Here is a 25,807-nt window from a genome sequence, read left to right on the forward strand (position 1 = left end):
GCTTTGTAACTTACAGTGAGGGAGGAACTTACATGCTGAGAAACTATAATTCAATGAATAATTGGAATCTGGATTAATTCCCAAGTAAAGTTGTTATAAGGATTTATGAACAGAGGGTAAAAAGAAGGCATTTAGCAGAACCTCCAGAGGCAGATGTTAGATGTGAAAATCAGACTTTGCCGTGTTATAAATGTTACGCATCTTTTTCTCTTTTGTGTCCAGCGCCTGGAGGCCCCGGCCTGGGATTGTACTGTTTTACGGGGACAGGATGGCAAGCGCTGCTGTCCCGTGGAGGTAGGAAGGGCAGGAGAGAGGAATGAGAGCAGATGAGATGTGAATGGCTCTGCGTTTGTAAATACAGAGCAGAGGCTGTAGACGGTAGACCCAGCACCAGTTCAGGGCGAAACTCCTTTTCTGGGAGCTTCACATTAGGATTTTTCTACTAAGTTAATCCAGAGGATGTTGGGAAATTAAACGAAGTAATCCTCTCTCTCTTTTGTCTACTTGTAGCCCAGGACCAGGGGGCTTAACAGTGTGTGAATTGGGGTGATGAGGTGACAGCTTTGTTCATCTCCCCGGGGTCCTGATCGGCTTCTAGGAGGAACTTTAGCCAGGGGGCGTGGGGAGCTGCTCCCGTCTAAGCAGAAGCCAAAGTGACTGGTCGTTGTGGGCCCAGCTGGGGTCAGTGTGTGCTGTGCCGTCCTTGCGTGTGTTTCAGAGACGCCCCTGTGGCACCCTGTGATTCATTCCAGAGGGCTGTAGGCACGGGGGTTCCTTCAATACCAGTCCATTGAGAAACAGTACGCAGAGCTCCATCTCCGTCGTCTGCTCAGCCAGCCGGTCCGCTGTGAGCAGGACGCTGACCCCCGGCACTGTCCGTAAGCGCAGTCTCCGTGACGGTGGGCAACTCAGGCCCACGGGTTTGGGTTCTTGGCTCTGCAGTGATGGGAGTGTCTCTGTCAGCTTAATTCAAACGTCGAGCCCCATACACACGCAACCCTCATCCCTGGACTGAGCCGTCTTAGCTGGAGCCTGCAGTGACCAGGAGGGGGCTCAGCCCTTCTCCCCGCTCGCCAGCCTCACAGTGTTCTCGGGGCAGCTCAGGATGGATGCGTCATTGTGGCGTGTCACTGCCTTCCCCTTTTGCTCTGGCATGTGTCTTACTTAACACAAAGCCTTTTTAAAATCATAATTAAGGACCTGCTAAACTCACTATTTTGCCCCAGTCTTCACTCTGCACTGATCTCATGAGGACAGCGCCCTCTGTGTGGCTGTGTTGTTGCTTCTGTGAAGGTTCTGCCACACGGCTTGGATTCTGGTCTGTTCTCTCCAGCCATTTCTCACGCGTCCCTTCCTGCACGTGATTGAGCTAATCGGCGTCCAGGCTGCACGGCCAAAGCACAGCCCAGGAATGTGGGTCCCTGTTCTGAGCCTCAGGCTCCCTGAGAGTCCGAGTGTGGCCAGACGTGTTTTATGGGAGAAGTGGTGGCACCCATGGCACCACTGCCGTCCAGCCCCGGGGCGGGGTGGTGGTGGGAGGGGCTGCTGCACCTTTCTCTTATCCACTGGGTTAAAGGCAGCTGTGCACGTGGCTCCTGTCCCCGAGGATCACCCAGGGCTGCCACCCTCCTCACCTCTCTCATAGTATTGCCCACCCTTGTTTCCCCAGCTTATCGAGCCCCTCCTAGCCACACGCTGCACCCCGGCTGCCTGCATCGGTCCCCAGTTTCCAAGCCTTCCAGCCCGTGCCCCCGGCTTCCATCACAGTACCACCCTCCTGTCGGCACCATCGGCTCTCCACACTGACCACTCCCTGGGGCCGGGAGAACTGGCCGTGCTGGGTAAGGGACACCCCCTCTAGCTGCCTCTGCCCCCCAGAATTCAGTGCTTGCATGAGAAGAGAGCGGCTGGGCTGACCGGGAGGAGGCCTCACAAGTGAGCAGAGACTGTCGGGAGATAAAGCGGGGTGTGGGAGAGCTCTGGGGACAAAGGCAGGAGAGACACAGCCTGAGAAAGACAGAAGATCTGCTTTCCCCCAAATGGTGACAGTGAGGACGGGCTTTCTGTCATCCACGAAAGTTGGATTTTAGTGCTATTTCTGAGGACCAAGAACCGGAGACTCTGGGCCGTGTGCTCCCCAGCCCGAGTCTTGGAGCTCACGACCCTCCAGAGGGACACCACGTTGATCCCACTTGTTTTTGCTTTTGCTCTTTCTGTGGGAGGTCACTTGTGAGATGGTGAAGTCACACTGACCTGGATCCAAGCCCCGTCTGGGGTGGCAGTTACCATGGCGAGGGGCTCCAGCTGGGTGCAGGTGTCTGTAGGTAGGAGCTGACTTGATCCGTGGGTGCCCAGGCAGAGACAGGGGGTGTGGCAGGCACCATAATGGCCCCCCAAAGATGTCTGTGTCCTATTCCCTGGAACCTGTAATGATGTCACTAACATGCAAAAGGGAATTAAGGTTGCAGATGGAATTACATATTCTGACCTGCTGACCTTAAAATAGGAGGATGACCCTGGATATGGCCCGGCCCAGTCACATGAGCCCTTAAAAATGGCAGAAGAGGCAAAAGAGAGGTGCAGAGAGAGATGACGAGAGAAAACTGTGACCCACAGCTGCCTGCCTGGAGGGAGGAAGGCAGCCGGAGGCCAGGGAAAGTGGTGGACTCTCAACAATGGGGCTCCCTTGGATGACAGCTGGCAGGACAGCAAGCACCTGGGTTCTACAGCTACAAGGAACCGCGCTCTGCCAACAGCCCACCTGGGCAGGCAGGGGTTCTCCCCTGGAGCCTCCAGGAGGCGATGCAGTCTGCTGACACTGGAGTTTAGCCCAGCGAGATCTGTACTGAACTACTGACCGACAGAACATAAGATCAGAAATTTGTGTCATTTCAAACCACAAAGTTGGTGGAATTAGTTACAGCAACCATAGAAAACTCCCACGGGGACCGAGGAAAGCTGTGTCTGTGCCCCAAAGTGGGCCGTGGTCTGGGCCCCGTGGCTAGAGGGCTGTGGGCAGAGCAAGATGGGGCAATTTTCAGGTGTGACCAGGTCCCCAGGCCTGACGCCCGGCAGGGGAAGGGACATTCTGCTCACCTTGGCGAGGAGCACACCCTGGTGCAGCTGGTGGAGGGCCGAAGGAGCCCCACCCTTGGGGGCCTCCCAAGCTTGCCCGAGTGTGTCCCCCAGAGCACAGGTGACAAGGAGGAGAGCTCTCGTGAGGGCGCCCAGAGATGCACAAGTATAACTGGGCCTTGGTGGCCACGCTGCTTTTGCATGAGGGGAGTTAGAAGCCAGTAAAATCTGAGTATCTGTGACAAAGTGAATTCATTTGGTAGGTTGATATGTGTAGGGAAATTCAAGATGAACAACCACATTTTTAACCTCCCTGAGCCTCAGTTTCCTCATTTGTGAGACGGGCAAAATAGCAGCTACCCCAAAGGGTGATTATGAGAGTGACTAAGCAACAGGAGCCTGCCTGTGCCTGGTGCGCGGTAACCACGGGGTTCCTGTTTCCTGCTGCTCCTCCCGTCTTGCTCTCTGACATGCTTCTTTCTGGTGTGCAGCCGCGGCGCTCCCGTCTGCTCCAGGCCTTACCAGAGCTTACCGTGACGCACCTTGGGTTGTCCAATGTGGAGCCATGCCAGCCAGTGCCGGTGGTCCCCCTTGCTGAGAACCTCGGCTGCCCCCAGCCTGGAGGACGACGGGTCTGACTGTGGAGGGATGTAGGAGTTCCTGGGCGGCTGGTGGTGGCATGTCCCTTGTTCCAGGTGAGTGTCGTGGCAGTCGATTGTGACCGTAGTCTAGGGTGACATGCTGCTGGGAAGGTCACGTTTTGGGGATGGGCCAGATCTACATTATACAAAAAAAATCCCAGCAAGTTGCCAAAAGGGGTTGTGGGGAGAGAGGGATTTTGAGGCAGAAATGGGCAGATGGAGGGGTGGAGTGGGTGGGCGCTGTGTAGGATGATGGTCTCGGGGTTGGGGGCCCCCAGAGAGACCAGGGGGCACAGTGGGCCTGGGCTCAGGCCAGCACAGCCATTAACGTTGGTTCTGTCGTAATTCCAGAAAGCGGGAAGAGCCCACTGGGAAGCCTTCGAGGGGTCTGAGCCCTGCGGGAGGCGTGACTGTGCAGCTGTGGGAGGCTGGGAGGACATTTACAGCAGGCCTGGGGACAGTGACTTTGTGTTCTTGGGAAAATGCCAAAGACAGGCCACAGGGTGGTGCTCACCACAAAAGATTCCAGAACCAGTTAACGCCCTGGGATTTACAAAACAACAATGCAGACAGAAGGCATTGGAGACTTTCCTGGGCATTTCCCCTTTTTCTCCTTTCCTAACGTTTCTGGTTTGACTCGGGCAATCTTCTCCTGCGTAATCCCGTAGTCTAGTTCAGAACAGCCAGGCAGCCCCGGGAGCTCTGCTGGTGTCTTCAAAGTGACCTGCAAATACCGATGAGTCCACACGTGAGCACGCACATACGCGCGCGCACACACACACACACACACCCCTGCCATGTGTGACTTTCTAGATCGATGTCCCGGCCTCAGTGGCCCCAGGGTACTGAAGGGGGCAAATCAGAGAGTTGGCAGAACGGCCTTCAGGTTGTGACCCCATGAGCTTGTCCAAGTCCTGAATTTCCAGGAATATGAAGGAATTTGGTTTTATGCAAACATGATCCCGTTTCCACACGCCTCTTTTTGCTTTTTGCACCACACCATGCTCTGCCATCTCTTACTTCCACACACACTGTCACGGGCATCAGTAACGCTCGAGGGCCTGCGGGGACAGTAGCTCTCAGCAGCGTGGGACTCGGGGCCTGGTGCATTGCCTTGACCACAGCAGCGAGGCCCGGGGGTGACAGGGCACCTTGACGACACAGACGAGCTGGAAGTTCCGAACTTCTAAACTTTGGAAATAAGTATTTTGTATCTTTGTGGAAAAACAGAAAATTATCACAGTATTTTCCTCTTATTAGTCTCTTGGTGTGATGTGTGTGTGTAAATAAAATACTAATTTCAAGTGCTGCTGAAATGTCCTCTCTGAATCCTCCTTCCTCTCAGGGGCAGGCTGATCCCAGGGTCCCTGTCTGGCTTCATGTGTAGGGACAACCCTACTGCCCAGCCCCACCTTGTCAGGTCACCTTCCACGACAGTCCACGACTGTCCACTCTGGGCATCACGGTCACAACCAGAATGTGCGTTTGGTCCCTGGACTTGGAGCTTCGTCAGAACTCTGAAAGGATTTATTCTGAAGCACTGAGCCATGTCACGTGAGTGACACGCAGTTTTCTTACCTCCATGTGTGACAGAGATCGCACCTGTATGAAACCGCACACCAGAACAGCCTGGGTGGGATCTGAGAGCTCGTCTACTGAGCCCCTCCTCCCCAGAGCAGGGTTAGAAACCATCAACAGATCTGGGGAGTCCTGGGGCGGCTGGAGGCAACAGGCAGGGCTCAGAGCAGGGCCAGGCTGGCCGAGGGGGCTTCCAGCTCTGGGTTTGCTCGTCTTCCGCGGCCCTTGTCCCGTCTCTGACCTGCACTACCGCTCCGGCCCTGCTCCTGTGGATCTCAGACCACGATGCTCGCTCATTGCAGAGAACTGTCTTCCTTTCAAAAACGGCTTACGGTTCTGGCCTTAAAATGCAGGATTTTGGCTTTCTCACCACACCACTCAGCATTTAAAAGAACAAAACAAAACCTGTTCACATTATGATAATTTTTGCATTTTCTAGTGTGTAAATTGGCAAGAGTAGAAGGTGCCCCTGCCTGCAGGATGCCTGACAAAATCTGCGGGAAGATGTTTCTTCTCTCTTTGCAGGCAGGGAATAGAATGTGCTATTACGTGTGGCTCTGAAGCCGCCTTCCACCCCTGAGCTGCCTTCGTGTCACAGGGGCTCACGTCCATTTCACAGAACGAACCATCCAGAGGAACCGGGTGGATTTCACACGGGGATTAATGGTTCCTACCGCTGCCGCTTCAAATGCCGTCTGGAAAACACACAGGTGCAGCCTCTCCGACTTTTCACTAGAACCTCCTGAAGACGCAGACAAAGGTGAAAATAATGCAAGAGGGAAACTAAGAACACCGCCCACAGCCCCGCCAAGGCAGAGTCTTCGAGGGAGGGCGCTAGCGAAGAGCTGGGGCCTGGGCGTCCCGACACGGCCTGGGCGTGGAACGTCTCACAGCACAGGGTCCACCCGTGTAAGTTCTGTTTCTGTTTCTAATTTGTCGCCTGTGCCATGACTGATCCCCCCCAGTGCCTGTACTGCGGGAGGGCCTGGGAGCCCCCACCGCCCCACTGCGGGGCCGTCTGTCGGTGAGCAGAGGGATTTGCCGCTATCCGTCCCTTCCCTCTCACCCACTGGCCTCCTGCCTCCCGCGCCTCGGCCAAAGTGCTCCCTGAAACCAGAAGGGGGGCTGCCGGGCACCCCCGGAAGGCAGCCTCGGGAGCCCCTGTGCAGATGGAGAGAGGGGGAGCCCGCACGTTCAGCAACCTGGGACTTGTGACGTGTTCACACCATGAGAGTTCAGGGTACCCTGAAACCGGGCGGCAGCGCAGGGCAAGACGCTGCCCTGCAGAGTGGAGAGCAAGGGTGTGTGTCTGCCGGAGGTGGCACCGGGCAGTTCTGCCCCAGGCCCCCTAAGACGCAGGTGCAAAGAAAGGGTAAAATACGCAAGACCTTTATTAGGGAAGACGCCTTTGAGGAAGTGGAGAGGAACCTGGGTGAGACTGAAGGAAGTCTGGCTCAGGTGCAGGACGGAGGGAGGGAGACTGGGCGGTTGTGTCGTAGACCCCCAGGTAGCCTCAGGGAAGGTCTGCAAAGTCTGAGCCAGAGGACTCAGCCCAGCCTCTCCCCAGAGGGCACCTGCCTCACTGGGTCTCGGGCTGGGAGCCGCAGGTGAGAATCGTGGCTCCGTGCAGGTGTTTAGTGTCAATAAGCCAGAGCTGGAGCAATGCAGGGCTACGCAGCACCTCGAAGGGCACAGGAGACAGTGAGAGGAAAAACACAGGAAATAATGTAAAAGAAATTCTTCTAGCAATGAAATCTGCTAACATCAAGATAAATACACACATATATTTAATATAAAGTCTGCTTCAAACCCAATGAGTGAATTTATATATATCTGAAAAAATGAGCATGATGCATCTATAATAGACAATATTGAAAAATACCCAATGGTGTGGAATAATGTTCTGAACTGAAAACAGTAGGCTAAAAACAGTGAATACAAACAATATTAATAAGAGCATGTTTTATAAAAAATTTACTAGTGTTTCTCTCTGTGTGGTGGGATTACAGACAATTTTTGTTTTTTATTCCTTTTTTGAAAAATGAATATACTTTGTTTTATACTTTTAAAGTGTTTTAAAAGCACCATCAGATGGGCAAGGCTCTCATAATACGCCGAGATACCCACTTCCCGTCAGTCCTGTGGCAGGCCACGCTGCGGGGGTGATGGAACTTGTGCCCCTCCCTGTCTACTGCTGCTTCTGCTGCAGGCGGTTTACGAGGAGCCCCCGTCCGCTGGGGGCTGCGGTCTCATGGCCCCTCTGCCCGTCCTCCAGGCGGCGCTGTGAGCACTCCCAGACCTGACATCTCCACCTGGAATGGAGAGGTGGCGAGAGGCAGAGGTGTGCCTGCCTACCTGAGCTCACGGCCCTCCCCGGCCCCTCTGGGCAGGCGCTGGGCTTGGCTTCGCATCGCTCACCTCAGAGTCAGCTGGAGGTGCCTGCAGCTGTGGTCTGCAGTAATCGCCACCTTCTCTTGCCAAGTCTCCAATACCCCCTCCCTCTATGGGCTACCCAGCCCGCAAGGCACTCCAGGCAGGTTCTCCCGGGTTCTCCTCCACGGCTGAACACAGATGCACTTGGCCTCTCGCCGGCACTGCTAATTAAGCAGTGTCCACGGACCCATGACACCTAGGCATGAAGCAGGCCCGCTGGAATGCAACTCCAATGAATAAATGCCTCTCCTGCCGCGTGACTTGGCGTGGTTCTACAAAGACCCTAATCTGTTAACTACTCTTTTGGGTTACAATATGATCTCCCTGCCAGTTATCTGGATTTTTAGAAGATGAATTTTTCAATCTCTAGGATTTTTTGGCCCCTTTCTTTCTGACCATGGGGGGAATCTTGGCAGAAGCAGGCCGCAGCTGGCCGTGCTAGCCCCGTTCCATGCCGTTCCAGCCTCCGCTGTGCTCACAGGCCCACGTAATAAATAGCATTTCTGCCTCTTATGATTTTGCTGCTTAATGGGACGGACATGGCATGGCTTAATTAGAGGCCTGGTCTCATTTTGACAGTCTTTTGTGAGCTTTCCATGTTCCAGCCACTTCCGTTATTACTGGAACAGTGAGAGTGGACATTGGCAGCGGGCTGGCCGCCAAGCAGCGGTGAGAGGCAAGCTGTGTGAACTGAGCTGGGAGGGCGCGTAGCCACATTTATTTTTAAGCATTACCTAATATTGCTGGGCCGCTTTTTTTTGGCTGAGACTGGGAGAAACTTCAATTAAATTCCCACTTTTGGGGCCAGAGCTATAGATTATTAATGCAAGTGCTGGGTTGTACTTATTACACGCATGACCAGAGAGAGGACAACTTAACTCACAGACACGCACAATCGCAAATGCGTACTGAGCCTGCAAGATGATGTACAACATCGAGACACGTTTCCCTTCCAGCCCTCCTCATGCAGCCTGAACCAGACCCTCAGCTGGGTGTCCCTCTGTCCCGTTCTCCTCCCTCGCTTCTCTGGTCCACACATTCCCTCCAGAGTTTTCTATACATGGGTTGCCCCCAGGTTCCCTGCTGCTGAGGCATAGGTTCCCCAGAGCATGAAAAATGTGATGATTGGCCCCTGGGACCCACCCAGGTAAGGGGTCTAGAAGTCAAGGAAATGCTCTAGTCCTTCAGAATCGTCACGGCAAATTATCCAGGAGTCAATCAAAGGTTTCTCTTGCCTGCAGTGGCTTCTGTCATAATTATAGTGCTTCATTGTGCTCGCAAAGTCTCCGTGTCTTTGCTCTGTGTGGCTGCAAGATTCTCTTTCCACCAGGGACGAGACAGTGGAGGAAACAGAAGTTTGGCTGAGAAGGAAATTCAATTCTTCCAGTACATCTCCCCACTGAGCTCGTGTGACCATCCTCATCCCCAACCTCGCCTGCCTGCAGCCGACTCGGATCTGACGTTCCAGGGAGGCTAAAGGTGAGAGGCTTAGGCAGAGAGCGGGGTTTCCGTACATTTCAGTTCATAAAGATAAACAGCACAGCAGATACAGGAATTCAGAGCAGTGCTGTCCAACAGAAGTATGATGTCAGCCACACAGTCATTTTTAAATTTTTAGTAATATATTAAAAAAAAAAAAAGAAAACATGGAACAGGTACAATTAAATTAAATACTATAATTTATTTAACCCAGTGTCTCCAAAATATTATCATTTCATCGTGTAATCAATATCAAGTCATTAAAGAGATCTTATATATTTTTCATACTAAGTCTTTGAAATCTGGTGTGTATTTTACACTCAGTACATCTCAAGGCAGATGCTAAATTTTCATCAGAAATACTAGACCTGTATTTAAATTTTATAAAATTTACAGTTGAAAACTTAAGATTCATATACCGAAGTTATTCCAAAGATGCTTCAAGGTTTTCCAATAATGGAATTATCAGTTTTAATTTAAAATTAATTAAAATAAGATAAAACTTAAAAAGGAGTTCCTCGGTTGTGCTAGCCTCATTTCAAGCACTCAGTAGTCACAGGTGGCTAGTGGCTGCCATATTGGGCACGAGGAGTTAGAGTGTATGTGTGTTCTGCTTCCAAGGATTGCATGGTAACAGCAGCAGCAGCAGCGCTAGGATATGATGTGAACACAGAGGGAGCCTCAGGAGGAAGCTCTGCAGAATTGTTGGCTAGGGGGATTGTTTTGCCAAGAGGCTTTGGAGTTAGAGGGAAGTATCAAAATCCGGGAGACCCTATTCCTAACGTTCTTTGTCCCGGGAACTGTTGCCCAGAATTGCATCGACCCTACGCATCTGACGCCCCACCCATCGCTCTCTCAACCTGTAACTGCCTTTCCTTAAGACCCAGCTTCCTCTAGAGTATGTGACCCCTGAGGGCAGCAACCGTTTTTAACCTTTGATTCTGTGAGCAAGTTGCCCACATTGCTTCCTGGTCATTAAAGTTCTTGCAAAATTTAAATTTTCATGTGAAAAATGGAGTAGTCAAGAACGCTTTCTGCTAGACTAGATAACTCTCTTGAGTAGTCAACTATGACTGCTCTTTTTCATTCACGTGTCTGTGACTGGAAACCACGTAGATGGAATATGTAGAAGAACCTCTTCCATGAGGAAATAGCTCCCTCCTGAACACCAAGGCTGCGGGTTTCTCATCACAGTCCAGCCTCAGTTGCTGCCAAGAAGAATCAATTGTCCGTAACTATTGTTGTGTGGTTGAGGCCCCCTTTGCTTCAAGATCTCGGTTATTGACAGAGGGGAGAGGCCTGGGGTTTGGGGTGCTGCTCCCTATTAGGGGAGGTACACTGCTGGTTAAGGTTGGGTAGACAGTGCACGCTATTTCCAAGTTACCTTTTCTGCTTCTAGGGGTACGTGCGTGTGTGGTTTTAAGAGCGTCTGATAAGCCCAAAGAAAGCCCAGCTGGCAGCAGGTCCATTGGCAATCAATACTCCAGAGTCAGCAACTATCTCCGCACAGTTTCCTTCTCCAAGAACGGAACTTGCCGCTGATCCAAACTCCTAAGACTCTCCTGGGATCCAGAGTGTGCCGGCGTTTTTCTCCAGTTCCTTCCCGGTTCGCAGCACAGCATGGTAAGGTGAAGAGAGACCCCGATCAAAGCCTACTCTCTCTCATACTTCAAAACGCATGCCTTAAATTTTTAGTTTTGATTGAATTTTGAGGCTAAGCATGTTTTCGCCTCTAATTGGTTTCAGACTTCAGTCAGGGACATGACTCATTATCGGGAATTCTTGAGTGCAAACCCACAGTCCCATCCTGCAGTTTGGGGGTTCTTTTTCTGACATCTGTGGGGATCATTCTGCCCCTGACCTTCCCTATGAAGTATTTGGAAGCCTCTGATCTATTAACTCCTTAGCTCCTTCCCTCCCGTAATTTTCATTTTTTCTTGCAATGAACTTATAGTGTTTTGCAAAATTACCCCGTCCTTCATGGGTGTGACCCTCTGGGCCAAGGAGAGTTCTGGAACCCATATTAGCATTTATTGTCACATGTGCCAGTTAGTTCCCTGTTTGTTTTCAGAGACTGCCAGATTTTCAAGTAAACAAACAGGGTGCCCAGTTAAATTTGCATTTCAAGTAAACAGTGGATAAATTTTTGTATAATTGTGTACCAGATATTGCATGGGGCAGTTAATCTAAAAATTATTCATTGTTTAGCTGATATTCAAATTTAACTGGGCATCTGTGCCGCACTCTTAGAACCACTCCCTGCTCTCCCCTGCTCTGTTTGCCATCACCGGGGACGCTGCCTCCCAGCTCCCTCGCCCTCCAAACCCTGACGAGTTGGGTTGAGGTTGGTGGGCAGGCGGCCAGGAGGAGCCAGGCTATCTCTCCCAGCTTCTTGTGGCGTCTCCGGCCACCACGGAGCATGTCCGTGGCTCAACCCTGGCTGGGTGAACCTGCCTCGGTTCCGGTTTCCACCAGGTGGCCTGGGTCCCCAGCTGCCACCAGCCTGCTCTTCCTTGTAGCCACCCAACTCTGGGATGGCAGCAGCTGCCCGCCGTTGCTAGTCCTCCCATCGTCTGCCACCCCCTCGTTTAGAGCCCCTTGCCTCCCCAGTGCCTGTGTTATGTTTCCTCGGGCTGAAATGCCTGAGCGGTTTCTGTTTGCCGGACCAGTCCTCGATGGAGAAGCATCTTTGGCATTTCCTCCCCCAGGTGTCAGAGCACCCCTGTCCTTCTTCCTTCAGCCTGTCAGACACGGTCTTTGCTTATTTCTTCTCCCTTCTCCTCAACTTCCTTTGCCTATAAGATGGACCAGTTGTGGGCCGCAGCACAAGGAATTTGTTACTAGTATTAAAGTGCCAGAAGTTACTTCTCTATAACATCCAAGTGGATTCAGGGATATCTGTAAACTCTCACTCATTTGCATTTAATACGGTCATCAGAAAAATACAGTTGCAGTTCTTGAGGAGACAAGGAAAGGCTTGGACCAGAGCTCACTCACCTCCTCTGCACCAGGAGTGGATCGCCGGGCAGTTTGAGTGAAAGGGAAGGAAGGTTGAGATGTCCTGCTGCAGAGCAATAAAGGACAATGTCATAACTCTCAATCTTAGGCTTCTATTTCTTCCCAGAGAGGTGTATCCAGATATCTGGTCCTTACCAATTCACAACTATAAAATAAAATCACATTTTCAGTAAATAATGTGATGCTAATGTCATGAGAGGTCCCCAACAGTCTGATTGCTGAAAAGCCCTCAGATGATTTCCAAGTTATTGCACCTTGACAATGTCCAAGGGTGGTGCCACGTGTGCTCGGGAATGGGCCTTGGTCTTCTGATGTGTCTCCTGGTCGTGCCACTCTGCTGCCTCTGCCCCTGTGACTCTCCTGAGGCCATTGCCCACGGGCCCCAGCTGGGCTTTGCCTCAGAGGCACAGCTTCCTCTGCGGCCTGCTTGGACAGTGGAATGCCCTTCTGAATTCTCAAAGCATAGCAGAGACCAGGCCGGAACTTTGAAAACTTATGGAAGTTTGTGGGATGATGGGAGGCATGAATATCACAAGAAATGCCTGGCGTTGCTGCCACATGCCACCTTCAGAGCTCACCAGCAGGTGGGCTTCCACTCTTGCTCCCAACCCGGTTCTGCAAGGCAGTGCCTGGGTGACTCCACTGGTGATTTAAAATGTCTCTTTGCCTCTGAGTCCAAGCCAAACTGGCAGAATTTCCCACAAAGAAATGATGCAGTTCCTTACCTTTTGTCCCAGATTGGCCTCTCCCTGTTACATTCGACAGTGGGACCACGTACTCCAGTCAAGGGAAACATTACACTTGCTCACAGGGTGTGGTCTAAACCTGTCTCTCCCCAACAGATAATCACGTAATAGCCCGAACATCAATACATGTATTGAGACATCAGTGACTTAATAGCAAATAATATTACCTAACGGATATCAAATGAGTTTAATTCCTTTATATATCATCCTGAGAATGGCACCTACAAATCCTCCTGAGGCTTTGAGGCTCTCTATTCCTGTTATCCTTGAACAGGAAACGTGTGTGCACGCATACACACACACACACACACACACACACACACACACACACACACACACACACTTATTTCCCTAAAAGCACAAGAATGAATAATAATTCATATGCACAGGTCAGTCTAAATGAATATATATCAAAACACATTTTTCCATTTTGCACATGCAATATTAGAACTCTGCCTACATTTTTAAAAACATCTCCAGTAATCACACAGAACAATTTACCTCCTCAGAGTTATATTCCCTTGGATATTTCCTTCCTAGAAGAGGGTCTTCTTTTTCCCTAGGAAGCCACCTCTGTGAGCTGTTTAATTATGCAAATGTGAGTAAGGATGGTGAGCAGGACGCTGAGCGCCTAAGGCAAATTCAAATGTCTATTCTTGACAGTAGATGCTAGTAATAACCTAAATAATAGGTATTTTAAATTATGAAATAATTCAAAGAATAAAAATATATAGTTAGTAAGTATTCTTTTAGCCAACCATCAGCTCTAAGTAATGCTATTATACTAACATTTTACATATTTGTTTCATATTTCTTATTTTTATTTTAAATAAGATATTACAGATAAAGTTCAAGCCCCTTTTTATCACTCATTAGTCCTATTTCCCAACCTCCCTTTCCCAAGGCATCACCATCGTTACACTGGTTTAGGTGTTTCCTATCCATAGGTTTATGCTTTTATTTTTAGAAAAAATTTTAGAAATAGAGTCTTACTCCATCGCCCATGCTGGAGTGCAGTGGTACCGTCATAGTTCACAGCAACCTCAAACTCCTGGGCTCAAGTGATCCTCCTGCCTCAGCCTTCTGACTAGCTAGGACTACAGGTGCACCACCACCCGGCTATTTTTAAAAATTTGTTTTAGGGATAGTGTTGTCTTATGTTGCTCAGGCTGGTCTGGAACTCCTAGTCTCAAGCGATCCTCCTGCCCCAGCCTCTGGAGTTGCTGGGATTATAGGCAGGTGAGAGCCTGGTTTGTGTTTATGCTTTTATGTGCAAAACTGACATACAGGATACCTTTGCATGTTTTCAAACTATGTAGATTGTTTCATACATAATGCATTAATATATATTTTTCAAATTTAATTATTTTTTCTCAACATTAAATGTCCAGATCCATATTACTGTGTATAAACCTAATAATCTAGTTCATTTATTAAAACTGCAATATTATATTCTATCAAATGAACTTGCTCTTCCAGTCAAGATGAAGTAATGGGAATTCAACTTACCTTCTTGGACGAAACAACCAAAAAACAGACAAAATATTTGAAAAAATGCCTTTAAGACAATGGACGTCAAGCCATGAAAGACAGCAATCCTTATGAGATAGAAAACAAACAATAATGAAGCCTTTAATTGCCCGATATTTCTTCCTTGAGAGAGTGCCCAGGCCACAGTACAGAGATGGGGGAATCCAGCAGAGCCTGCAGAGTCCCCTGAGTTGAGAACATGGAGCCGAGTGCACAGGGGGATCAGGGCTGGGGCTCACAGGTGGGGAACCAGAAAGGAGAGAGCTGCACAGAGAGAAAACCTGGGTATACGTCCAGGACCACCACTGAGTATGCAGCTGAGTACCGATTATCCCATTTATTTCAGGAAACCTCCTGAGTGGGCAAAGAACTACCCAAAAAGGTTAGAAGTGACAGTGACTGGAGCTCGCTTAGGGCTGGGAATAGTGGCTGCTTCCAAAATCCAGCCTGGGAGGCCCCATGACTCACAGAACATCTGGTTGGAGTTCTCGGACAGCCCTGCCTTCGTCAGTGAAGAAAAATTAGTACTGGACCCAGCACTGCTCTGATCCCACCTAGGATGTCTTAAAAGCAAAGCACAAAGAATCAATCTGTTTCCAAGTAACTTAACTGAATCCCAAGATAAAGCACAATAATGTTGAAAGGACGAGAATAACCTCCAACATTCAGCACCAGGCATTCAGAGGAGCAGAAGAGCAACGGCGAGGTCCATCAGTCAAATCAAACCCAGCATTTGACACCCATGTAAAATTATCAGACAAAGACAATAAAAGTAGAATTAAAACAACTGTATTTCAGGTGTTCAGAAAGTTAAGTAGAGGCATGGAAGATATAAAAATGACACAAGGTGAATTCCTAGAGATTCAAAAAAATACAATGTGTAAGGTGAAAAATACTAGATCCAATCAAATATTGGATAGGATTAGCAACAGATTAGACCCTGCAGAATAAGACATTGGTAAATTTGCAGCTATAGCAATAGAAGCCATCCAAAATGAAACAAAGAGAAAAAATACTGAAAAACGAAGAGAACAGAACATCAGTAAGGCATGAGATGGTGTTAAGTGGGCTAACATACATGGGACTGGAAACACCAAAGGAGAAGGGTCAGAAAAAATATGTGAAGGAATAATGGCCAAAATTTTTCCAAATTTGATAAAAACTATAAATCTACTGATCCAAGAAGCTCAGAGAACCCCAAACATAAGAAACATGAAGAAAATTAAACCAAGGCACATGATAATCAAATTGCTTAAAACCAATGCTAAAGAGAATAACTTAAAAGCAGCCATATAAAAAAAAGAGAGAAACTGACAGAAGAAGAGGAGGAAAGATACGATGACAGCGGGTTTCTGGTAGGAAACAATGCAAGTGAGATGGTGTATTTGTACACTGCGCCGTCCCTTTCATGAACGTGCAGGTCTGTCATTTGTCCAGGGATTCTTTTATGTCTTTTAGTGAAGTTTGAATTTTGCTCCTAATGGCCATGCAGTAATATTGTCCCCCCAGCTGACTGCCACAGGCCCTCCGTCCCCAGGGGGGTCCACGCAGCCTTTTATGAGAAGCTCTTGCTTCCAAGCTTCTGGCCCCCATGCAAATTTTTCTCTCCTTATTTCTCACCACTCACTGCCTCAAACTCTTCATTTCAGCGGCACCACAATCCTGGAGGTTTCTCAAACATACAATGTCACATCACGCCTCCAACTTCTTCATGCTCTCTTCTGCCATTTGCCCACCCAAGACCTATGAAATGATGGGATGCATCAAAGACTCAGCCGAGACAAAACCTCCTCTAGGAATCGAGCCTGGACCCGACCATCAAATGACCCCCAGACAGGCGAGGTGGCCTTCTTATCCGCCTGTCTGGCCTGTGACTGCAGCGCCACAGCAATTCCTAAATGTCTCTGCCATGCTAGCTCCTTGGGGGCAAGGGCTGTATTTTGTTCAAATTTGGGCACCATCTAACTGTAGCACCGTGTCTGGCATGTATAGGAAGGTATGATAAATATTGATGGAATAAGTGGATAAAAAAACCAGAATGGCAACTAGGTGATATTTCCTTTTCAGAGGCTGTTGGCTAGGACCCCCTTCTCAGGATTGGGGACCTGGGAGTCCAGGTGATATGGGAAGTGGGGAGGGCAATGTGGATTCAGGAACAATCAAGGCAGACGCGATGAGAGCTGAAAACCCTTCCCCACTTCATAACAGAAAACATCTTTTCATTATAGCAGCCAGAATGTTTCTGTCCACCTTATTTAATGTCTGTCATTCTTAGAAAGTCTCGAATAAACACCTCCAGGGTGTGATTGTGCCTCCATCGTCTTGGCTCTGGGTCGGCCCTGTCGTTCCCATGAAGTTTCTTAGGGACTCCGGAGCAGCCTTCGCAACTGTGCTCACACCCCAGGGCGTGTGGCTGAGACGGCAGACGACCCACGTGGAGCGAAGCCACGGCATTCTCGTGAGGCCCAGCCCTGCCTCACGGACCGTCTCTTTCCCCGAGCTTCTGAGGACTTTTCCTGTCCAAACTCTTGGGCGAAGGAAGCGCCTCACTCGTGTCCTCAGGCACTGACTCCACTTGACAAGGATATTCAGTGTCTATTCCCAGGCCTTTTCCTCTGAAATCAGTGAGCCGACTGAGGGTTTCAAAACACCCCCAAGAGGCCACATGGTAAAGGTGACTCTTCAAACATGTTTTAAGTCCCTGGCTTTTGATGGCTTTTATCTCCTCCAAAGTAAGTCAGAGCTTTAGACAGAGCTGCGAGGACTATTCAGTACGCGTGAGGACACGAGCTCGGACAGGCGCCTTGCCGAGTGCTTTTCTGTCTTACATCACCTGTGCTGTGGCCTCGCTTCCCTCTGTGGGTAGAGGAATCCGGGTGGGTTGTTGAACTCCAAGAATGTCTACAGGACGTTCTTGCATAAACCAAATGCTACGTGTTCTCTCCCCTGGGCTTCCATCTTGCAGGACGCTAGACCCTAGAGACTTGTCATTCTCACTGTTGGGAAAAGGATGACATGGAGTCATCCTCAGTTTGCCCTGTCCTCTGGGTAACAGAGATATCCTCCTTTCTCCTTGCTCAAAAGGTCACTGGATTCAAGTGTGGCACTCACAGGAGATCCTTCCAGGAGGGGCAGAATATTCTAGACAATCACCTCCTGTCATATTCGTGGTGAACATCTGTCCTCTGCTTGCTTTCTCTTCTCTTTCGGTAACAGTCTTCCAGTTTTCCTGCAGGACCCACCCTTGCCTGTGCCCTGCTGTTTCTGTGGGACTGCTAATTAACCCCCCTTCTCCCAGACAGCTCCTCCCAGGTCACGCTCTGGAATGTGATCCGTGGAGGTTCCTTTGAGGACGTGGAAAGGCTACTCCACTTTTCCAAAGAACTTCTCCTCACCCCTCTAGACGATGAATACTGAATCTCTGTGGTTTTCACGAGTCAATGCAAATATTTGAGGGATGGGCAGCCCCTCAGTCATTAACTTGCTGGGTTAACTTTCAGTAATACCCCTGTGACCTACCTGACATCCTTGAGAATGTGTTATTTCACATAAGAAACATTGCCAGATAACTGAAACTAATTATTCTGAGCAAAACTTTAAACATTATAATCATCTATGAAACTCTGTAATGTAACAGATGAAACAGAACAGAGTGGAAAGAAAGCCTGGCGTAGCCGTGCTCCTATGAGTCACAACAGTCCTGGTGCAGAGGGATCGCTGCTCCGTGTTGCAATGTTATACACCAAAGTGCTTTGGCCCAGACGGCTTTGGCTGAAATTCTTTTGAATGCTTTCCTTTGTACTTTTAAAACTTCTTTCCTACCAGCAGCAAATGGCATTTCTTGCCAATGTGGATATTCCCTTCTCATAGGCTTCTGCCTGCTGGCAGGAAATCAAATAAGCCTGAGTCAACCTGAAGCCAGGGGTGGTGACAGTAGCATGAGGAGGGTACTGGGGCGTTTGGGGACAGGGCAGGTGATCCACAAGACCTCATCTCTGGCTAAACTAACCTATTTTCCCAAATGTTAGTTCAGTAAAAAATAAATGAACGAAAGAGAACATGGCAAAGATTTCTAAGAAGGAGCAGATTGTCCTGGAGTTCTCAGGGCCTGCTATGCAAGTTCCCTTTGTCCGAGTTATACAGATTACGTGGGTTTCCTTGGCCACTTCTTAGGAACATCATTCAAACAATGAACATTGAAGCGAATGCTAAGAATACTGTGTATCATATTGTCAAATGTCTTTGATTATTTCTTTGAAAGATCAGGTTCTTACTGTTGGGTTTTTAGATTTTTTCCTATAAAAGTTGGTTTGCTTTCATCTTACTGTAAAGGAACTAAACATATCCTAGGAAAAAGAAAGTGTGCAATTTTAGGAAGTCTAATATCAGAGACACTTGCTTGATATCATTACACAGTAAACACAGAGTTCTAGCTTGCCGAGCAAGGCCAGGCTTCCTGCCCACCCCCCCACGTCCCAGTTTGTGTCACTCCAGTCTTTTCTAGGAAACCGATACCCATTATCTCCCACCCTGGCATTCAAGTGGCTTTTCTTTGACATCAAAGATTCCTCTGTGATTTCCTTTCTTGTTCTGCCGCCGACTAGGGAATACAGACTCAGTAGCAGGGAAATCTGAAGTCCTTGAATATTATAAATTCCCCTTTGGATGTATGCAATGAGTTTTTGGCACATACTGGATTTCCTGTACCTTTGTAAAAGAAAAGGAAATTAAAAAACAAATGGCAAACGTCAAAGTAATTAGGTCATCCAATCATAATCCAAATGTTTATATTTGCCTGATTACAGCAGCAAAATGGAAGCATCCAGGTGATGCTTTGAAGTACAGTTGAACAAATGATATGTCATGGTAAAAATAAATATTTTAAACCACTATTATGTTATCAGATTAATTACCCTGCAACCTCCGCAGGATAAGCAGAGCTGGAAGCATGCAGTGTGCCTTCATTTGGAACATCTCCAGCAACTTCCGCAGGGCCCCACGGGGAGTGGATGAGGGTCTCCGGGTTTCTATGAGAATGTGCCACCTGCTGCCACACGATGTGAGTACTCTGTTGGGCTCAGTCCTTGCTGACCATGACAGTAGCGACTTAATCATCTGTGGGGTCCACAGTGTCCAGACATTCTTTTATAGACAGCATCACAAACTGGGTCTTTAATTGGGAAAGTAGAAATAAAATAATCAAAAGAAATCTCAACTCAGAGAGTAGAATGCTAGATGCCAGAGTCTGGGGGGCATGAAGAGAGATTGGTGAAACAGCTGAGAGAGGACTTGAAATGTTCCCAACACACAGAAATGATAAACACTCAGGGTGATGGATACTCCAGATACCCTGACGTGACCATTACACCTTCTGTGCATGTAACAAAATATCACAGGTATCTCACACATATGTGCAAATATTATGTATCAATAAAAAAGAAGCCTCCACTGTGCTATAGATGACCATGTATACAGAGTGATTTGATGAGCAATTAATTACCTTCCAAGTAGAGGCAGCTGATCACCCATATGTGTGGGTCGACTGTGTAGGATTCTTTCTTGGACCACTGGAAATGCCTCCAGCCTGGCCTGGATCAAAGACTGGGAATTCCTCCTCCCGTTTCAGTTTCATCATCAACACCAGCTTAACGTAAGTGATGGGCTGTTTCACAGTACTTTACATACATTAGCTCACTGATTCTTAGCCCAGGTCAGGCCTTTGTGTATATTCTTGAACGCCCCCCCGGACTTCCCTCAGGTCATAGTCACATATGTATTTTAGAAATTAGCCGATATGTCCCTTTTCCCCAGTGGATGGGCAGCTCCATGCCGGCAGGAATGAATCTGCATCAAAATTAGCATCTGATTGTGAGGAGGATCCACACATGCCTGGGTATTCTGCAGTTCTTTAATTGAGACATTACAAATAAGGACATTGATTGAAAGTAACTGAATTGTACTATCAATGAATGTGAATATACAGAGATTTACTGAACAAATAGCTGAGAGATGACTGATGACACTCGCATGAGGCCTGGACTGAGAGCCAAGCACAGCCCCTGCTGCCCGTAGGAGGCACTGAATAAATGTCTGGGAGCGAGTGAGGGTCAATGTTCACAATACCACAGTGAGTTAGGAGATACTATTCCCAGTGTGTGTGAGAGGAAACTGAGGCTTGAAGGAGGTGGGTTCTGTGCTCAGTAGCGCAGCCAGAGCCAGGCCTGTGGGGCTGCGCGTTCTTGTGCTGAGCCCACCGACCGACCGCCTTTTGCATCCCTCTCCTCTGCCCACGTCTCTCCTTGCTCCGTCCCAGCCACCAGTGCTCGCTGTAGGACTCGGCACCATCATCGTTGCAGTAAGTCACTTTTCTCAAGCGGCAGCAGCCCGCGGTGACAGCCGAGAGGATTTTACATGGCACATGGATGAACACTTTTTATTTTTTAGTTATGCATTTATTTTTAACGTGAATTAGAGAAAGTATAACCGAAACATGAAACCAGTTTTTTTCTTTCACGGATGTTATTGCCTACGGTGGGGATAAATTACTTACATTTTCAAACGAGTCGCTTAAAGAAAAACATTAAGTTGTTAAAGCGACAGAGGAGATGCATGGATGGCGGAAACCTCGTCAAGTCTAGGGATGCTGTGCAAGCGTCGCCCTGAGTGGAAAACGTTCCTTTGATCTCTCTCCCTCTTGTGAAAATTTCATCCACCGCTTCAGACAACGTTGGAAGTCTCCGGATGGCAGAGGAGGGACACTGCTTCTTGGGCAGAACAAAACCCCGGCTCTATCGTCTGCTGGCAGGAAGGCTTATTTGTCTGTCCCGTGGGGAAACACTAGACTTTCCAGGGGAGCGCGGGTCTCCTTGCGAACCAGTCCCAGACACAAAGCAGCGCTTTGCTCCTTCTTGCTTTCTTTGCAAAGAGTTCCCGCTGCCCTGGGATGGGAGGAAGAGAGCCTCCCCCTGGGGCAGGAAGGTGTGGCAGAGGTGAGAGCCGGCCGGAAGGGATCCGAGTTATCAGCGTTCTAAGAGCAGGCGACTTTGGCTTATGCACATTTAAATGCTCTCACCTCAGGATGGGTGCAAATCATGTATATTAGTGTTCAAAAATACTAATTGAGGAAGGACTGAACATTTCTATTTTTTCCTGTAATGTAGTGTGCTGTCACGTTACAATATATTCTTCAGTGATTTGAGAACAGAGCTGAGCTTCACGCCTAGAAGGTACGAGTATCCATCCTCGTACCTTCACACCGGAATATCGAATCTGGGAAATCAAGACATATAAAATATTTTCTTATATATTAAATAAGTACTCAAGGAATATTTATTGACTTTTTAACTGGATTGAATAGTATCTCCCCCCCCCCTCAAATTTCTGTCCACGTGGAACCTGTGAGTGTGACTGCTGTGGTCCAAATGTCTGTGTCTTTCCAAAATTCCTGTTGAAACTTCATCCCCAACCCGACAGGATTAAGCGGTGTGGCCTGTAGGAGGTGAACGGGAGCAGGTGCCCTTATAAAAGGGTTTGACGGTGGGGGGTCGCCCCTTTTCATCCTTCTGTCCCTTCCACCATTTGAGGACACTTAGCCCCATCTATGAGAAATGAGCCCTCAATACCTGAGACACTGAACCTGCTGTCACCTTGACCTTGGACTTCCCAGCATCCTGAACTGTAAGAAATAAACATCTGTTTATTATTATAAATCACCCAGTCATGTATTTTGTTATAGCAGCACAAATGGACCCAGGTAGCGTCCTTAATTAGAAACAGGGTCTTTGCAGATGTGATCAGGTTAAGATGAGGTCATGCTGGGCTAGGGCCTGCCCTGAACCCAGTGTGACTGGTGCCCCTGGGTCACAGAGACAGACACAGGAGACCACTGTGTGAAGATGGAGAGAGGGATTACAGTGATACGTCCACAAGTCGAGGAACACCGAGGTTACCAAATTACTGGACTAAGTAGTTTAAAAAATTAATTTTGTGGAAATTTCACAACCATTTGCAAGTGCTCTATGAGTATTTTGCATTTTGTTTTCCATTTTGATAATTTTTAAAAAATTACCATGAGCCTTCTTGGGCTTCTTGGCTTCTTGGGATTCTCTGGGAAACCACTTTTGTCCTGTTATTTCAAGGCCCACAGTTGCATTCACCATGGCAGCGCCCTGTGGTCTCAAAACCCATCTAACGTCACAATGCCGGCATCCTTTTCTGTCTGCCATTGTCTCAAGTTGAATTCTTTTTCTTTTCTTTTCTTTTTATTTTGAAGACAGGGTCTTGCTATGTCACCCTGGCTGGACTGCAGTGGCCACATCATAGCTCTCTGTAGCCTCAAACTCCTGGACTCAAGTGATCCTCCTGCCTCAGCCTCCTGAGTAGCTGGGACTATAGGAGTGCATTACCACACCTGGCTAATTTTTTTCTTTATTATTTGTAGAGGTAGAGTCTCACTCTTGCTCAGGCTGGTCTCAAACTCTTGACCTCAAGTGATCCTCCCACCTTGGCCTCCCAAAGTGTAGGATTACAGGCATGAGCCACTGCGCCGGCCTCAAGTTGAATTCTTTAACCAGCTATGAAGGCAAAACTTCTCCTTAGCCCTGATCATTTGCAGAGCATTTTCACAGACTCAGACTTCATTTTCTTAAGTTATATGAGTGAAGACTGATTTGGCAGACTTTAAATGACCCGATATTGCAAAGTGACATGTTCTTTAATTTAAGGCATGCTTAATGTTAAAGCATGGTTGGCCGCTGCACCAACCAAGGCCAAATGAAGTCACATTTTACTGAAGCAGTAAGGTTCTGAGGTCAGACAGGGAGCAATGGGAGAACTGAGACCTCCCCCGACGCCAGTGCTGGCAACGAGAGGTCCTGAGCACGGGCCGTCAGCCCAACACCTGCCCCTGCAGGGATGTGTCTGCCAGCTCCCAGCCTCACAGACACCAACTGCAACAGTCAGTTAGCAGTAAATGTAGCAGGAGATGGGCCACGTGTAAGTTTTCATTAAATGCATATTTTTTATTTTTCATTACTGCATTTTGGAACACATTTTTAAAATGATTGGCCTGTCATCATAATGGATTGGCAGTTAAAATAACTAGGGGAATATGTAAAAAATAAAAAGGGTAAATTATGACAATGGCAATATTGGTGATGCAAGCAATGGTCCATCACGCTAAACAATAAAACATATTCCCATCAGCGACAAGTGAACATAAAGCCACCAACATGTTTTTTCCTACTGTTAAACTCAGAACTAGCAATTTCGTTTTAGCAAGATAATGCAATCTGTCATATCTAATGAATATCATTGATTTGAATTTTATTAGTTTTTAAGGCCTTTTTCTTTTGTTTCCTCTGTAAATGCACATTGCTGGTGAATAAGGGGTTTATAACTAGTTTTATGTTTGTATATATTTAAGTAATATCATGATGAAAGAATTTGTCAACCGTAAGAAGTCATGAGAATTATTTTCCTTTAAAAGGAAATTACTCAAGGTAGAGTAGTATAGCTCTGATGGCATTGTAATCTTTCCTGTGTTTTATTTTCAAATTTTGGAAAAGAGCATTATCAATGCCTTTTTGTGATTCTAAAGGAAACATGTCCATTGGGAAAAGCAATTTTTACATACAGAGAAGCAAGAAGAAAATGAGACTCACTCATAAACCTACTGCCCACAGCATTTTAACACCTCTTCTTTTAGGATTTTTCTATAAATATTTAATTTCATAAAGTAAAAATAATGTGAAACTATAAAACTTCTTTTACCATCTGCTTTTATCACTTAGTCGATGTCCACGACCATCACGGAATGTTAAAATGAGACTTTTCTGCCTCCACATTTGAGCTGAGAATGACACAATGCCAAGAATCAATTTCCTACAAGGAGGGGACAGATCACTGACGTGGAAAGTGACACTAAAGGGTTTTCCCAGCACTGTGCTGGGTCCAAACCTCTGCGAATTGAGGCCAGGTGGGGGCTGTACGGGGGTGATCTGGCGCTCCCTGGGGGTCATTGTCAGTATGCAGGGCACCCCCCACACCTGCCTGGGCCAGGGTGGAGGCTTCTGCACACCTGGAGCCAGGTGAGCAGGGCTTCAGAGGGGCCCACTGCGAAGCTGGACCCCTGTCCTCTGGGACCTAGGAGCGGGAGGCCTGACTCACACCAGAGAGGTCTCGAGGCCACGGCGTTCGGTGACCTGAAGAGGCAGAGCCCAGGGAGGCCTTGGGCAAAGGCAAGTGTGCCTGGAACCTCGTCAGTACCTGCAAGGTTTGAGCCAACTTCAGAAGATTACTCTTTCTACCTGTGTATGAGTAGATTAAATCCCACCCCCCATGGAACTGATAACAGAGGAAAGATGGCTGGGGAGTGAAGGAGGCCACCAGGGGGAGGGGTCTGTGAAGGAAACTCACTCTTGCCCCTTCCCCATGAGGTCATAAGGAGCGAGTTTGTTGATCCAGGAAAACCTCCAGGACATTAGGTGTGAGTGACAGGTTGAACACAGTCTTAGACTGGATTAGTAGGATCAGCTCCCGGTGGGCAGCCTTCTTTGTTAAAATCATATTGAAAAAGCAGGCTGGGCGCGGTGACTCACGCCTGCAATCCTGGCACTTTGGGAGGCTGAGGCAGGAGGATCACTTGAGCCTATAGTTGGGGGTTGCAGCGAGCTGTGATGACTGCACTCCAGCCTGGGCAGCACAGTGAGATCCTGTCTCAACAAAACAGTATTGAAAAGGCAGTCCCCTGAGAAGTCTCTGTCCCTGCTCTGATCTGTTGACTCAAGAAGAAATTTTCCTGGGCTCTGGCCACATAGTGCTTTCCTGTCAATGAACACAAATTGCCTAAACAATTTTATTTAATTTTCAAAAACATAACCTGACCACTATTAGAGGCATGTAAATAAAATCGCAACTTGTTGCTGCTTCTAAATGATGTTCATCTTCTCATTTTTCTCTCTGAACATGTGTATGTTCCATGGACTTTTTCCTCTTCTTTCCCAGAAATAGAGGAAGAGAAATATTAATATATAACCACAGACATGCAGCCCTGCAGGCTGTAGTTTTCCTAATGTTAGTGTTCTTTGGATGGATTGATAAGGGGGGCAGTTTTGGAGCCTGGAGTGCATAATTTTTCACCTGTTCAAACACTGTGGCTTTGGGAGCTTGGACGGTGGACCTTCCCCGCCAGCCTGCTGAGTCAGCCAGTGCCCCGGTCACGGGTGGGTTGGAATTCCTGTGTGGTTCTTTGATAATCAAGTGGAATTATGTATTTGGAGGCCCCAGCATGGTATCCAGGTGAGTGCT

General features: G+C 48.1%; 1 long non-coding RNA gene across 3 annotated transcripts; it reads left to right on the top strand.

The window, feature by feature from the left end:
* Positions 1–3,554: 3,554 nt before the first annotated feature.
* On the top strand, positions 3,555–25,147 carry LOC123643243. 3 transcript variants are annotated; one of them, XR_006736731.1, is made up of 6 exons: positions 3,555–3,770; positions 5,914–6,203; positions 9,058–9,206; positions 10,606–10,829; positions 19,430–19,559; positions 24,292–25,147. It is a non-coding gene; the product is annotated as an uncharacterized LOC123643243 (long non-coding RNA). The 3 variants fall into 3 exon arrangements; XR_006736730.1 differs by lacking the exon at positions 3,555–3,770 and having other exon boundaries at positions 5,779–6,203; XR_006736732.1 differs by lacking the exons at positions 3,555–3,770; positions 19,430–19,559; positions 24,292–25,147 and adding an exon at positions 16,150–16,785 and having other exon boundaries at positions 5,779–6,203.
* Positions 25,148–25,807: the final 660 nt, after the last annotated feature.

This window comes from Lemur catta, chromosome 8 (assembly GCF_020740605.2).
Source record: "Lemur catta isolate mLemCat1 chromosome 8, mLemCat1.pri, whole genome shotgun sequence".
Classification (NCBI taxonomy): Eukaryota; Metazoa; Chordata; class Mammalia; order Primates; family Lemuridae; genus Lemur; species Lemur catta.